Here is a 15859-nt window from a genome sequence, read left to right as displayed (position 1 = left end):
ACAGTGATAATTTCTCTATGTTGCCTAATTAGTTATTTAGTTATAATATGTTCGATTTCTTGTTAGAAATAAAAAATTTTAGTAGTTCCAAGATTACACAAAATCTAGGCATGGGATAAAAAAGTTTATTTGAAGAAAGTTTTTTTTTCTTCTTAATGGCGGTACAGGCTCCTTTTTTCAATATTTTATTTAGTTATAGAGTAATTTCCAAGTACTAACATATTTCTGAAATTGGGCTCTGTACCGCCATTCTTTATTATATTACGAATATGTGTGCCAAATATCTCGACAAAATATTCAAAATTAGAGCCGCAATCTTGGAACGCGTTTGATACTACCTGTTGATCGCTACTGTAGCCTCTTAATTTCAGTCAACTGTTAGAAAAAATTAACCTCCATGTCCCTTCAACTCCAAATGTAAGGTTTCAATCCTCCTTATATTCCAGACATCGTGGGAAGAGGCCTTTGTTGCCCTGGGTAATATCCAGGAATATTTGCAACATCACAAAATATTATTAAAAATATGTGGTATAGTCGATTCGCTAATCTGAGACACAACTGTCTACACCACAATCACAATAAAAATGTACTATATAGAAATAAACAAACCGAGACACGTTGAATGTTCGAGGAGCACTCGAACTTGGTTCTTGTTTATTTCTAGTGCATCTTTATTGTGATTGTAGTGTAGACAGTTGTGTCTCAGATTAGCGAATCGACTATATATAATAATACTTTTCAACATTTAAAGAGTTTTTACCAAAAACATTTTGGTGGCTCACGCAAGCACCTTATTAGCTTTTTTACCACTGATGATGGCTTTTTTAATCCGAAAACGTTCTGTGATGTAATGTAAACCTTATTTAGGGGCTTTTAAATATACAGTGGAACCTCGATAACTCGGATTAATCAAGATCGCGGCCGATCCGGGCTATCGAAAATCCGGGTTAGCCGGAGAATATGGTAAAAATTAATAAAATACGGTATACTTACAGATAAACTCCTTTATAATTGAAATAACATGAAATATATATGCAGAGTACACATCTAAATTACTTATAGTTGTTTGTATAGTATAGAAGGTGTAAAGTAACATACACAAATAAATATAAAGTTTGTATTGTTGGACAAATATATTGTTGAAATGAAAAATATTTTTTAAACTCTAATTTGGCATTTTTCTCTGAAAGACTATTAACCAGTTTTTTAATAGTCTAGGAAACTTGTCTTTAGCTATTGTGGATTCATTCCTGCCTGGTCCTGTTTTTCATTCCTCAACTATTTTGCGCCACATAATCATCATGGGTCTTGTTGCGTCTTGACATACATTTAAACTTTTTGGACAGCAGTTCTGATTGCAGAAAACCGTATAAATATTTATTTCAAATTTACGGAATCCACATTTGGTCTTTCGAGCCGGATGCTGATAATTAGTGCCCATAATAATTGTAAAAATTGTGTTAATTAATACCACGCGTGGTTGAGAACTCTGTCAGAAGTTTTTTTTGGATTGGAGACGATAGCTAACCGCTAGAAACTTGCAAGGTATGGTTCTTTCTATTCTCTTTGTGTGGATCAATATAATATCTATAATTTGTTGTTAGATGAGATATTGTTTCGTTTGGTCTAACACTCTATGGAGATGTTGGATAAAAAAGTAATTTCTAATATGTGGGGTGAATAGCAACACGGTAAATATTATGTTCCTATCCACTCCACATATCTCAAACTTATGACGTCAACAGTAATAATTGTTGTTAACAAAAAAAGTTAACAGATAAATCAAAATAGTATATTATATTGTTGTAAAGGTTAGAATAAACAAAAAAACAATACTCTTCAATCCATTTTGACAGACATTTTGTACTTACTGAGAAAGTTTTTTAGGATGAGAAATATCCTCAAAATTAACGACTTTGTTTGCACGCCGAGAACATAGAAACCAGTGACATCAACAACACAAACCTAAATTTCCTAAAGCCATATCACGTTAGCCAACTTGAAAAAAAAAAAAATAGTCCAACGAAAGTAATAAAAACTTACGTGCATATAAATCGGCCCACCAAAAATTTGGTCATTTTTGAAGTCTCGTATTTCCTAAACCTGTTGGCCGATTTAAGTGATTTTTTTAATATGTTATAGCCTTATTCTTCAACAATATCGCTGTTATAATATTATTGCTAAACAGGTAATTGTTATTTTATACCGGGTGTAACAATGATAGTGTGTTTTTTCCTCAAAGTTCGGAACACCCTGTGGAATATTGTAGCATATATAAAATATTGAAATTAAAACTCAACTGTAGCTTTAGGCTTTCTTAACATTTTGCTTTTTGATTCATGCGCTTATGTTGGATAATAAAAATGTTAGGTATTTTAACAACTAGCAACGTTCTTCATCAATACAGGGTGTTTCTAAATAAGTACGACAAACTTTAAGGGGTAATTCTGCATGAAAAAATAATGACCGTTAGGTTTATAATCATATGTTCGCAAATGCTTCGTTTCAGAAATAGGGATGTTGAATTTGTTCGTACAATCTGATGATTTATTTATTGCTCTAAAACCGCATGAGATATACAAATGAAATTGGGTAGGTTTTAAGAGGTAATTATTGCGCATTTTTTGGCATACAGTTTAGAATTTTATATTCACCATTGGCGTGCATACGGGTAATATAACCGGGTAATATGACCGGTGAATATATAATTCTTAATTGTATGTCAAATATGCGCAATAACTACCTCTTAAAATCTACCAAATTTCATTTGCATATCTCAACCGGTTTTAGAGCAGTAAATAAATCGTCAGTTTGTAAAAAAAAATCAACATCCCCTATCTCGAAAACGAAGCATTTGCGGACATATATTTATAAATGAAACGGTCATTATTTTTCATGCAGAATTTCCCCTTAAAGTTTGTCGCACTTATTTAGAAACACTCTGTATTGATGAAGAACGTTGCTAGTTGTTAAAATACTTAACCTTTTTTATTATCCAACATAAGTGAATGAATCAACAAGCAAAATGTTAAGAAAGACTAAGGCTACAGTTGAGTTTTAATTTCAATATTTTATATACGCTACAATATTCCACAGGGTGTTCCGAACTTTGAGGAAAAACACACTATCATTGTTACACCCGGTATAAAATAACACTTACCTATTTAGCAATAATATTATTACAGCGATATTGTTGAAAAATAAGGCTATAACATATTAAAAAATCACTTAAATCGGCCAACAGGTTTAGGAAATACGAGACTTCAAAAATGACCAAATTTTTAGGTTGGCCGATTTCTATGCACGTAAGTTTATACAGGGTGAGTCACGAGGAACTGTACATACTCCTACCTCGTATAGAGGCTCCTATGGGGAATAACAAGTGACCATTAAAAAGTGTCTGCTCCCATTGTTTAATAATATACAGGGCGAGTTTCACATTGTGACAGAAATTTGTATTCGTCATAATTTTTGAACGGTCAGATCGATGTGTCTCTTATTTTGGTCAATCGTTACACTATTACCACCTAATCAACTGATTGATTCAAACTAGAAAAAAATCAGGTCCGGCTTCAAAAAAATTAGTTCGATTTGGTCTTAGAAAAAATTTCACCTTGTATACGCTTTTTAAAAAATATAATATGAATTTTATAAATTAAACAAACAAGCAATTAAAATGACATATTTATTTTTTCCCCACACGATTACTTAATTTTTTATAAAAAAATCAAATTTGACTATGAATTAAAAGTTTGGTAAAGTGAACCATATATTTAAAAAAATAACTTTTATTACAAAAATTAATTTTTTTTGAAGAAATATTTAATTTATGTTACCACTCAATCAACTGATTTATACAAGCTAGAAAAAAATCAGGCCCGGATTTAAAAAATTAGTTCGTTTAAGTATTTTACAAATTAGATAAATAGGCAATTAAAATGGCTTATTTATTTTTTGCCCACACGATTACTTAATTTTTTATAAAAAAATCAAATTTGACTATGAATAATTAAAAGTTTGGTAAAGTGAACAATATTTACTAGAAACCAGATTTAAAAAATTAACTTTTATTATAAAAATTAATTTTTTTTGAACAAATATTTAATTTATGTTACCACCCAATCAATTTTAGATTTATTCAAACTAGAAAAAAATCAGGCCCGGATTTAAAAAATTAGTTCGTTTTTGTCTTAGAAAAAATTTCACCCTGTATACGCCTTTTGAAAACTCTGGGATGAATTTTACAAATTAGACAAATAGGCAATTAAAATGGCTGATTTATTTTTTCCCCACACGATTACTTATTTTTTTATTAAAAAATCAAATTTGTCAAAATCGAAATTTTACCATAAAAATAAAAAAAATTAAACACCGTTTTTCCTAAAATTAAAAGCTTCACCATTTTTTTTCTCTACCACGTCTAGATCTAAAACCCATAACACTTCTCTTTGGACTCTATAGTTTAACATAGACGTGATGAAATAGATAAATTTTAAATTTTTTCTCTTAATTTTTGCGATTTAACTTTACAATTAACGAATCTGCACCTTTTATATTTTAAAATTCATAACTTTTATGAGAAGAAGACTGAAAGTCTACAACCATTTTCATAATCTTCACAATGGTAAGAGGTATGTGCTGTAAAAATTTCAGAAAAAAATACTAAACTGAAACATAGTTGTAGCGAGTTAAACCGTGATTCCATTTTTTTTTTCATTTTTAGGTTAAAATTCCGATTTTGACAAATTTGATTTTTTCATAAAAAATTAAGTCATTGTGTGGGAAAAAAATAAATATGCCATTTTAATTGCCTATTTGTCTAATTTGTAAAATTCATATTAGACATTTCAGAAAGCGTATACAGGGTAAAATTTTTTCTAAGACCAAAACGAACAAATTTTTTAAATCCGGGCCTGAGTTTTTTCTAGTTTGAATAAATAAGTTGATTGGGTGGTAACATAAATTAAATATTTGTTCAAAAAAAATTAACTTTTGTAATAAAAGTTAATTTTTTTAAATCTATTGTTCACTTTACCAAACTTTTAATTATTTATACTCAAATTTGATTTTTTTTTATAAAAAATTAAGTAATCGTGTGGAGAAAAAAATAAATATGCCATTTTAATTGCCTATTTGTATATTTGTAAAATTCATATTGGAGTTTTCAAAAAGCATATACAGGGTGAAATTTTTTCTAAGACTAAAACGAACTAATTTTTTAAATCCGGGCCTGATTTTTTTCTAGTTTGTATAAATCAGTTAATTGAGTGGTAACATAAATTAAATATATGTTCAAAAAAAATTAATTTTAGCAATAAAAGTTATTTTTTTAAATCTATGGTTCACTTTACCAAACTTTTAATTCATAGTCAAATTTGATTTTTTATAAAAAATTAAGTAATCGTGTGGGGAAAAAAATAAATGTGACATTTTAATTGCTTATTTGTCTAATTTGTAAAATTCATATTATAGTTTTCAAAAAGCGTATACAGGGTGAAATTTTTTCTAAGACCCAAACGAACTAATTTTTTTGAAGCCGGATCTGATTTTTTTCTAGTTTGAATAAATCAGTTGATTAGGTGGTAATAGTGTAACGATTGACCAAAATAAGAGACACATCGATCTGACCGTTCAAAAATTATGACGAATACAAATTTCTGTCAAAATGCGAAACTCGCCCTGTATATTATTAAACAATGGGAGCAGACACTTTTTAATCGTCATTTGTTATTCCCCATAGGAGCCTCTATACGAGGTAGGAGTATGTACAGTTCCTCATGACTCACCCTGTACAGTGGAACCTCGATAACTCGGATTAATCGGGACCGCGGCCGATCCGGGTTATCGAAAATCTGGGTTAGCCGGAGAGCATGGTAAAAATTAATAAAATACGGTATACGTATAGATAAAGTCCCTTATAAGCAAAATAATATGAAATATATATAGGTCTGGATCCCGCGTATGAAAAAAAAGTTGATTAATAGCAAGCTGAAAATTTGTTAATAGCTTAAGGGTGTCTAGTCGGATAAACTTTGATATATGGGAACACTGGAACAGGGGCAGTTCTAATTGTGGAACAGGTTAAAAATTTGGAACGGTCAGACCACGAAAACGGCACATTTATTTTGTCCGACAGAACAGACTTAAACTCTCCGAACAGAGATTAAACTCTCATGCAAAAATCAGACTGATATTTATCACCTGTCATAATTCCTGTCATTTGACATATTCTACATGTTCCACTCATTAAAACGCCCATTTGGTGACAAAGAGCAGTCTGATTTTTGCATGAGAGTTTAATCTTTGTTCGGAGAGTTTAAGTCTGTTCTGTCGGACAAAATACATGGGCCGTTTTCGTGGTCTGACCGTTCCAAATTTTTAACCTGTTCCACAATTAAAACTTCCCCTGTTCCAGTGTTTTCATCTATCAAAGTTTGTTCGACTAGACACCCTTAAGCTATTAACAAATTTTCAGCTTGCTATTAATCAACTTTTTTTTCATACGCGGGATCCAGACCTAATATGCACAGTTACCTATGGTTGTATAGAGTTTAGTATAGACAATATAGAGTATTATTAATTTCGTAAAAAAACTCAGTCAGTTTGGTTGTGTCAATAATTTCGTCTGGTCTGCTTATGTAATGTAAGAACAGTGACTCTTTCATTGTTTAAAAGACCATTGTTTAAAAAACAATTTTTTAAAAGACAGTTGAAAATAAATAAAGGATAACAGGTGCCTCTTGTTTGCGATAATGAATGTCGCTCTGCCGCCGCCGTGTGCATGAGTCATTTTTACTATCATATAGTTCAAATTAGACAGATACCCATTATCTCTCAAATATTATATTATGATTGAAGGGAAGTTTTATCAATGAAATTCGATATTTTTAAGACATTCCAGAAGCGGCTGCAGATAAAATGTTTTAACATAATACATACATTTTTATTGTTGAAATGTTTGTCCTATGAAAATCGGTCCGGGTTAGCCGGACTTCCGGGTTATCGGGGGCCGACTTATCGAGGTTCCACTGTATATGTTTAGGAAGATTATTGTAATTGTTTAGTGAAGCTTTGTTCATATTCACCCCATTTTACGGTAATCTCTATCCAATTCTACACGTCCATATTTTTAACGTCTTCTGCTATAATATTATCTTTTTACCAGAGTCTAGATCGTCTACGTGGTCTTCTTTCAGTGGGAACTTCCTCCCATATCAGCCTTACTATTCTTTCGTCAGAATGTCTTTTAAGGTGTCCTGCTCACTTGAGTCTTCTGGACTTTATTTCTTTTATTATGTTAATATCTGAATAGAATAGAAATGTGCTTTATAGTCACTGAAAATTTTTACAATTTTATGGACAAAGAATAAAAAAAAATAACAATAACAAATAAAATTTTCTGAAATTAGATAAATCGTCAACATAAAAAAATATATATAAGTTAATAAAGTCAAGCAAAAAACAAAACCAATATATTGCAAAGTTAATATAAATTGCAAATTGAACATACAATATAATAAAATACAAAATAGGAAATAAAAAGTTTAAGCTGCTGTATGTGACACCCAAATATTGGCGGTGTGCAAGTACTTGGAGGGGATATGAGAAACGATCGTGCGTAAATATCGGAGAAATCTTGAAACTTTCTGAAATAATTCATATTGTCAATTGGAATTGTCAAATTGACGTACATTTTTCAGGGATAACAGGATAACTTTCACTTTGGATGTCTGGATTATGCCATCTTTTGGATCAATTGTATCATACTATTAGTAAAAGTTTCTAATTAGAACACGATTATAATTATTTTTTTTTACAAAAAAAAAATTTTTAATAAAAAATCCGCAAAAACGTAAAATCTATAGTTATTTTTTTTAAATATCTACAAAATGGAACATTCTAGGTACATACAACCTTATACCATCGGTACTCACCGGAGGGACCGCAGACGTTCGGATACAATTAGTGTCTCTTTGCAAAGACAATGACGTCGATTTTGCGAAGTAACAAGACACTTACTCAACACACACACTACACAAGACACTAAGTACCTCATGTTGTGACTGGCTGAATGACATAAAGTCCATGCCATTAAAAAAAACCTTATACCAAAAGAAAGGTTGTAATATTATTAACTACAAAATGAAATACTAATATACAGGGTGTTTCATTTAAAAAAAATGAGAAAATTTTGTATTTGCAAATAGTGCTCACACTGTATATTTTATGGCTATATGTAAAAGATATTAAATTATTTAAAAATGACACTACACTAGAAAAACTTTGACATGTCACTTAAATTGTTATTACCTTGGTAACATAATCCACGTCTCTATGTATAATTATTACTTTACCATTTTTCTCAATAAAAGTGTAAATATTTCGAAAATTATTTACTTTAAACCTATAAGACCTTATGCAAAATGTTCATATTTTTAAAAAATATATTCAAAAATGATTTAATATATAGGGTGTTCCATTCAAAAAAACACAACTTTGGTTCATACCGTCGTTCTGACTCACCCTGTATAATCGAAAATAATTTTAAATTGTAGACGTCTTTGATACACATTAGTTTTGTTATATCTGTATCCCATAGTTTAGCCGTAATCAAACAAAACCAGAGGTTTGGCGCACCCTGTATATGAGTACCTACATCACTCCGTGAATAAAAAGGGCACTGTGTAGAAAAATAAGTCCACTGTGGACATTGTGTTAAAATTCCTTCACATATTTCGATATTTTTTAGCCAGTTAAATCTTTAAAGCTTTTTTCTTAAAAATGTTGCTAAACGTTTTTATCTAAATTTTATTTGGAAGATAAAAGTTCTTATCGCTAATCAATAATAATAGGTTGTAATTATAAAAATGTACCCAACGGATTAACAGTTATTATTGAAGTGAAGATAGATGCTGCGTTGAAAAAAGGGGAATATAATAGAAAATTGACAAAAAACTGTAAGTTATGTACGTAGGATAATAGCAATTTTCCATATTATGAATTGAAATACATAGATAAACAAAGTTTTCTTTCTGATAATGCTCACATTTTTAGCTATTTTTAGTTTGTTTAATTCTATTATTATACACTCACCGGCACAAAATTCCGCCACCCTAAATTTTTGATTAAGTTTGACAATCTGTAACTTTATTGTTTGTACTCCGATTTTCAAGATTCTTGCATCAGTTTGTAGACACATGTATTGATGTCGTTTGTTATTATTCCGGAAACAAAAAATTTTTGCTTAGATGGCATTATACGGGGGTGAATGGAAGCGTTGTATTTTCTCCTAACTTTAAAAAATTCTGTGGAAAAATCGAAGGGCTGATTTTGTTTTATCTCCTGTTACTCCTTTTGTATCATCCTAGAGGTATCACTAAGGTTTTGTTTTTTAATTATTCGAATATCTCTTTTCTTGTAAGAGCTGTAAATAAAAACACTGCTTTGAAGGTTTATTTAATTAAACATATTAAACGCACTAAAATTAACAAAACAAAACAAAATTAACAACAAAACAAAACAATTCAATAACTGGTATGTCCTCTTACAGGAACGACTGCTCGCAATCTGTTTAGCATCGAATCAAGATGTGTTATCCTTGACTGGGGAATAGCACGATATTCCTCTACCAGAGCCATAACTGTACCAAATTTTCTGGAGGCCTAGGATGACGGCGAATAGCTTTTTTTAATTTATCCCATAAATGCTCAATAGGATTGATTTTCGACCTCTATTTTATGAGTCACTCAGTGTTTTATTTACAAAAAATGGTACAGCTCTTACAAAAAACGCTGGACGGAAGGGCCGCCCGAGAACTTTATCGTACCGATCTATTATCGTTATCGTACTAGATACTGGCATTCTATAAAAATAACAAAGTTACTCGTTATTTTGATATTTTAGAAACACCTTGTATACTTGAAAATATTTTATGGTTCTACGCATTATTAATTCCCGCATTTGAGAAAATGGTCGGGGACACACTATAGATGTTTGCATAAATCAATAGAATATTAGTCATACTTTCATTTCAAATTAGTCCATTTTTCTGAGAAATTAATAGTTTACAATATTTGCATTTTACTGCATGGATTGTAATGAAATTTTGGGAGTAGCCCAAAGCCCAATCTCCTAATTCAAAGTCTATCCTATATACTATGGCGCTTTTATCATGGGGGCGGTTCTCACCACTTCTCGGGGATAGAACATTTTTATTTTCGAATTGCATGGAGCAAAAGGAAGAATTTTAAGAAAATTTAAAAATGCGCTCTATAATTTGATCTTATTTTTTTCACCCGTCCAACTTTTTGAAAGTAGAAATAACACTATATTAAGAGGTATTGCAAAAGAAAAACAATGCATTTAAATTCTGGGGAATGAGGGGTTAAATGTATGTTCTTCTCATTTTTCCTTAAAGTACATTAGTCATATATTTTTTTGCACCATATCTCGCTTAGTTTGAACGTAACCGACATTTAACGGTGCTCGTTTTAAAGGCCTTTTCAAACACTACAAAAGCATGAGCACTTTGAGCATGCACCAAAAAACAAACTCTTTTTACCTACCATATCTCTTTTTGTATTATAAATAGAAAATTTACGAAGGAACGAATCTCTTTGTTATTTATAATTAAAAAAAAATTTTATATAGTATTTTTAGTAAGGTATTCACAAAAAACCGTCCGAAAACGTGTCATTTTTAAATGAAAATGGCCAATTTTCAACTACGCATAACTCAAAAAGTATTGAGTTCTCAAAAAAAGTATAGATCAGTTTTTGCTTAAAAATAGGTTCTCTAGCCACTTCCATGCATATTTTGACCAATAAATTTTCCCCCCCTTTTGAAGGGGTGGGAATTGCCCCAAGATAAAAGCGCCATAGTATATAGGGTAGATTTTGTTTCTTGAGCTATTCCCTACTTACTGTGAAAATATCAAGTACATCGATGTAGTAGGATGGAATTCGGAGCCAAATACCCTCATTGACTGCCCTATAATAATGCTCTGCTATGATCGCGTGAGAGGGGACACACAAGATTCTAGCAACATTTCAATTTTCTGTAACTTTTCGAGTTTTTGAGTTACAGCAACGAGTTTTATGTCATTGGAAAGATAATTTTACATTCTTTCAAAATATGTAAAAATATACAGGGCGTATGTAAAAAATTAAGATTTTTTTTCATTTCCGGTTAAACCGGAAGCATATTGTGGGTAAAATTTATTGTGCTAATAGATAACAAAGTACTATATATGTCTGCCAAATTTCAAATTTTAGTTTCTATTACAGAGGTAGTTACGGGCACTCGAATATTTTTTTATAAAAAATTCATAACTCCCCTCCTATGAGGAGTTAAGAAATCTGACCAATGTTATTCAATTTACTGATAGGATATCAAAAATATTTCAAAAAATAAACAAATTCCTTGGAGTCATTTTTGAGAAAATTTAGTTCAAATTTATGTCAAATTTTGACCCCTTAAATATAGGCAAATAATTTTTTCTGAAAAACGATAATATTCTTGTTATAGCCCCATCTTTAGGCTATATAAATGTTTTTTCAAATTAAATTTATCTTAAACAAGTTTTTAGATTGGTAGGGAAATGTATCAGGTGGGCGGTCGGCCATGCTGGCCGCCATTTTGGATTTGGAAATGTCAAATTCCGTATTTCTATTTACCTATCGTTGAGCTAACTTTAAGTTATATTTCATACGTTTCGGTCAAAATTTGCAAAAGTGGGCCCCAAATAACCCCCCTATTTCGGCCCCCCTTTGAGAGGTTTTTTCAAAAGCTTAGTTTCTCGACAAAATTCTCTTAAACTTACTCATACCGAATTTCATCGAAATCGGTTTGGTAGTTTTTGCTGGGCGGTGGCGACATACGTACGTACATACTTCCGACATGTTTTTTTTATTTGCTTTTTAGACTCAGGGGGACTCAAAACGTCGAAAAAAAGTGAAATCTGAAAAAAACTTTTTTGCGCGATCCTATAACTTTATCTATTATACTCATACTGCGTATGTAGTACGATAAAGTAAAAAGAGATATTCGGATAATTCAAAAAACAAAAATTTAGTGATGCCTCCGGGATAATATGACAGGACTATGAAACAAAATCAGCTATTCCATTTTTCCACAGAATTTTTTAAAGTTAAGAGAAAATACAACGCTTTCATTCACCCCTGTATAATGCCATGCAAGCAAACTTTTTTTTGTTACCGGAATAATGCCAAACGATATCAACACATGTACCTACAAACTGGTGCAAGAATCTTGAAAATCGGAGCACAAATAATAAAGTTATAAATTGCCAAACTTAATCAAAAATTTTGGGTGGCGGAATTTTGTGCCGGTGAGTGTAGTTTCCAATCTTTTGGGTAGGTACTGTAAATTCTTATGTTCCGAAATGGATCAATTAAGGTACCTACATATTTTTTCACTGCTTTTTGGAAACTTTGCTGCTTTTAGAAATGATCTAAGTTTCCCAAAAACGTGTGAGTGTTGTGTGGTTGTGGAGAAATTCTCCGAGTCAAAATATAATATAGACAAGGCGAAAACGGCGCGTTCGTTGGAAAAAATATTCCCATGAGATTTTTTTGTATAATCACATTCGTGAGACACCCCAGAATAAGGTTCAAGAAGTCGCCCACGCGAAAAGTGGTCCAAATTTTTTTTAACAATTTTTTTAAATCAAATTGCAAAAATCAGTATTTTTGGCCCGGACAATTTTTTTTATATTTTTTTTCGTCCATTCCGGACAAAAAAGGTCACTTGTAATTTTTCCCTAAAGTTGATCGTGTACGAGTTATAAGAAATTTAAAATTTGAAAAACGCGAAAATAGCCATTTTTAAGACTTAATAACTCGGTTAAAAATTATTATTATGAAAGTCAGGAAGTGACTAAATCAAATTTAAAGCCCCCCCCACCCACATTATCCTGAAGAAATTTGTGTCATTAATTAATTTATTACTAAGCTGTTATTTTTAATTATTAATAATGAGCGGTAAGATCGTATTGACGCGGCTGTATTAGTAAATGTGAGTGCGAGAGATTCGCCATTGGACTGCCTGAATGGCATCTCTTTCGCACTCATCATGGACGGCCGCCTAATACGTGCATGGCGCTCATTATTACTTAAAATAACAGCTTAGTAATCAAATAATGACAAAAATTTCTTCAGGGTCTTGTAGGGGGAGCTTTAAACTTTGATTTAGTCACTTTCTGACTTTCATAGTAATAACTTTTAACCGAGTTATTAAGCCTTGAAAATGGCCATTTTTCGTTATTTTCAATTTTAAAATGCTTTTACCTAGAAAACGATCAACTTTAGAGAAAAATTATAAGAGACTTTTTTGATCCAGAATGGTCCAGAAAACCTAAAAAAATTGTCAGGGCCGAAAAAATTGATTTTTACAATTTGATTAAAAAAAAATTGTTAAAAAAAATTTTGACTACTTCTCGCGTGGGCGACTTCTTGAATCTTATTCTGGAATGTCTCACGAATGTGATTATGCAAAAAAATCTCATGGGAATATTTTCTCCAAAGAACCCGCCGTTTTCGCCTTGTCTAATAACTAATTTAGTAAAAAAATCGTATTCAGACCACAGGGTGATTGATTGGTGTGATAAAGCTCAGTAGATCCGCTATACTAATAGATAGTAAAAAAATAATATTAACAAAAATTGTAGCCAACTTTGAACTTCACATTACGAAATTAGTTAGAATGTTACAGGGTGTTCGATAACATAGTGGCAGACCAAACATTTGTTTTTTAAAATAGAACACACTGTATTTTATTTTATATTCGAAATATTATTAACTTCTCCATCACAAAAATATAAAGGTTTGTTATGCTATATAGGGTATTTACAAAGTTATAATTAATTTTATATGAAAATGGTAACAAGTTCAACACACTGTATAAATAAAAATAAGCACAACAGGATTATTGATGTCATATTTTTTTATTCATTGTCAAAATTCTCAAAAATGATTGATATTGTTAATTTCATTTATATCGAATACAGGGTGTGTCAAAATGCAAGTACAATATCGATACATTTTTGGCAAAGTAACGTAAGTGACATTTTTGGCAAAAATCATGTTTTTACATTAAACTAACACCATTATTGCTTAGAAGGTACTGCCAAAGTGTAGTAAGCCTAGAATTACTTTAAACATAATATATGTATAGGCTTACTACACTTTGGCAGCGCCTTCTGAACAATAATAGCGTTAGTTTAATGGAAAAACATGATTTTCAAAAATGTCACTTACGTTATTTTGCCAAAAATGTATCGATATTTTCTCAGTAATTTTAAATGGAACACCCTGTATTTTATATTATTATCGAAAGGTATCATTACCGTGCTTTAACTTTTATATAACATTCCCTATGTCTAAATTTATTAGTTTTCGTGATGTTTTCATTTTTCAGAGCAAATTATTAATTAGGTGTCTAAATTTTTCCAAATTTTAAGTAATCCATGACTGAATTTTCTAAAACTGACAATTTACGATTACTGATTATCAATCCGGTAATCAATATAACAATGTATACTTTGGGCTAATTAGCAAAATATAAGGAAAAGTTATTTACCAGCAATTTTATTGCTGGAATCGAATCTTATGATTATATATACTTAATAATAATATAAGTATGCAAAGTCCGCAGATAGTGCGCCACTTTTTTTATAAACAAAATGGCGCCCGAAAAACGTGTTTTTTTTTTAATTATTGCTCTATAACTCCAAAGATTTAAACTTTACACCAAAAGTATCCAAATAAAAATTCACCGAAATTAAATTCTGCATCGAAAAATGTTTTTCCCGATTTACTTCGACGAAAATTTTCCTCGGAAAATGCGAGTTTTTCCAACAAAATATTGAATTTTGAACTAAAATTTTGTTATTTATCAATAATTATATAACTTGGTGACATTAAAGCCCTTTCGGTATAGATTGTATAACTAGAAGCCAATGGAAATTGAATGAACAGTTTAGCAACAATTAAATTGTTAATTAACAATTTATGGTCGCTATAATAACCACAATAATTATGATACGTAAGAATAACTATGATTTTTGTATAAAAAGTCACTGTACCTATCTAATCTACTTTACAGAATTGAAATTGGACTATTTAAGCGGCCTCAGGAATATTTTAAAATTGTGAACAATTTTTTTGTTTATAAACAAATAAAATATCTCGGCAACTATTAAATTACATTAAATTATGGACGCTACAGGACGCTTATATTAAAATAAAAACCGTTAAATTGTGATGAGTGGTTCCTGAGATACAACCGATCAAAGTGACCGGCATTTACGGCAAAGATATAAACAATAGAATGGTAATTTTCAAATCATCACCTTTTTGTTTCGGTTTTCTTTCTCCACGCGAATTCTTTCATATCTTTAAAAGACTCATAACATATATTATAATAATAAAAACTATCGGAATTACAAGGGAAAAGTACCAAAAACACCAAAATTTCAATCAAAGATTAGGTTGTAGAAAATGGAATCTCGGAGTTCAAAATTGGTATACGTTAAAAAATGCATTTTCTTGGCTTCCCATAGAGAAATTTTCTTCATTCTTTTTTTGTTCCCAAGTAACTCGAGTAGAGCCACTTAACTAACCCATTATTAATGTCAAAGTTGCTTTTGTTTTGTTATAATAAATTAATTTATTTATTATAATTTTTTTTTTAATTTGTCTAAACAAAGATTGTTTAAATAATTATACACTTTTCTCTATGAATTTGTAGTTCATTGGATTCAATCGCAGTTATGAGGTCTACAATAGGTTCGAGCTTTATCAATTTCTCAATTCTAGTCCAAAAGCTTTTTCACGAACAG

The 15859-nt window shown here is 30.7% G+C and overlaps 1 protein-coding gene across 3 annotated transcripts in view; it reads left to right on the top strand.

The window, feature by feature from the left end:
- The window catches only part of LOC114331357 (monocarboxylate transporter 10), a 104367-nt gene that overhangs the window by 4320 nt on the left and 84188 nt on the right, over positions 1–15859 (top strand). Inside the window, exon 1 of one of the 3 annotated variants that reach the window (XM_028280906.2) lies at positions 8863–8957. The exons of 1 other annotated variant lie outside the window; for it this stretch is intronic. The gene's annotated coding sequence lies outside the window, so the exon portion shown is untranslated. Of the gene's footprint in view, positions 1–8862; positions 8967–15859 lie in introns of those variants that run through there. One more of the 3 variants, XM_028280907.2, reaches the window with a different exon arrangement.

The sequence above is a fragment of the Diabrotica virgifera genome, chromosome 1 (assembly GCF_917563875.1).
Source record: "Diabrotica virgifera virgifera chromosome 1, PGI_DIABVI_V3a".
NCBI lineage: Eukaryota > Metazoa > Arthropoda > Insecta > Coleoptera > Chrysomelidae > Diabrotica > Diabrotica virgifera.
Note: the sequence above shows the minus strand (reverse complement) of the source record. Positions and strands in the feature narration are given on the sequence as shown.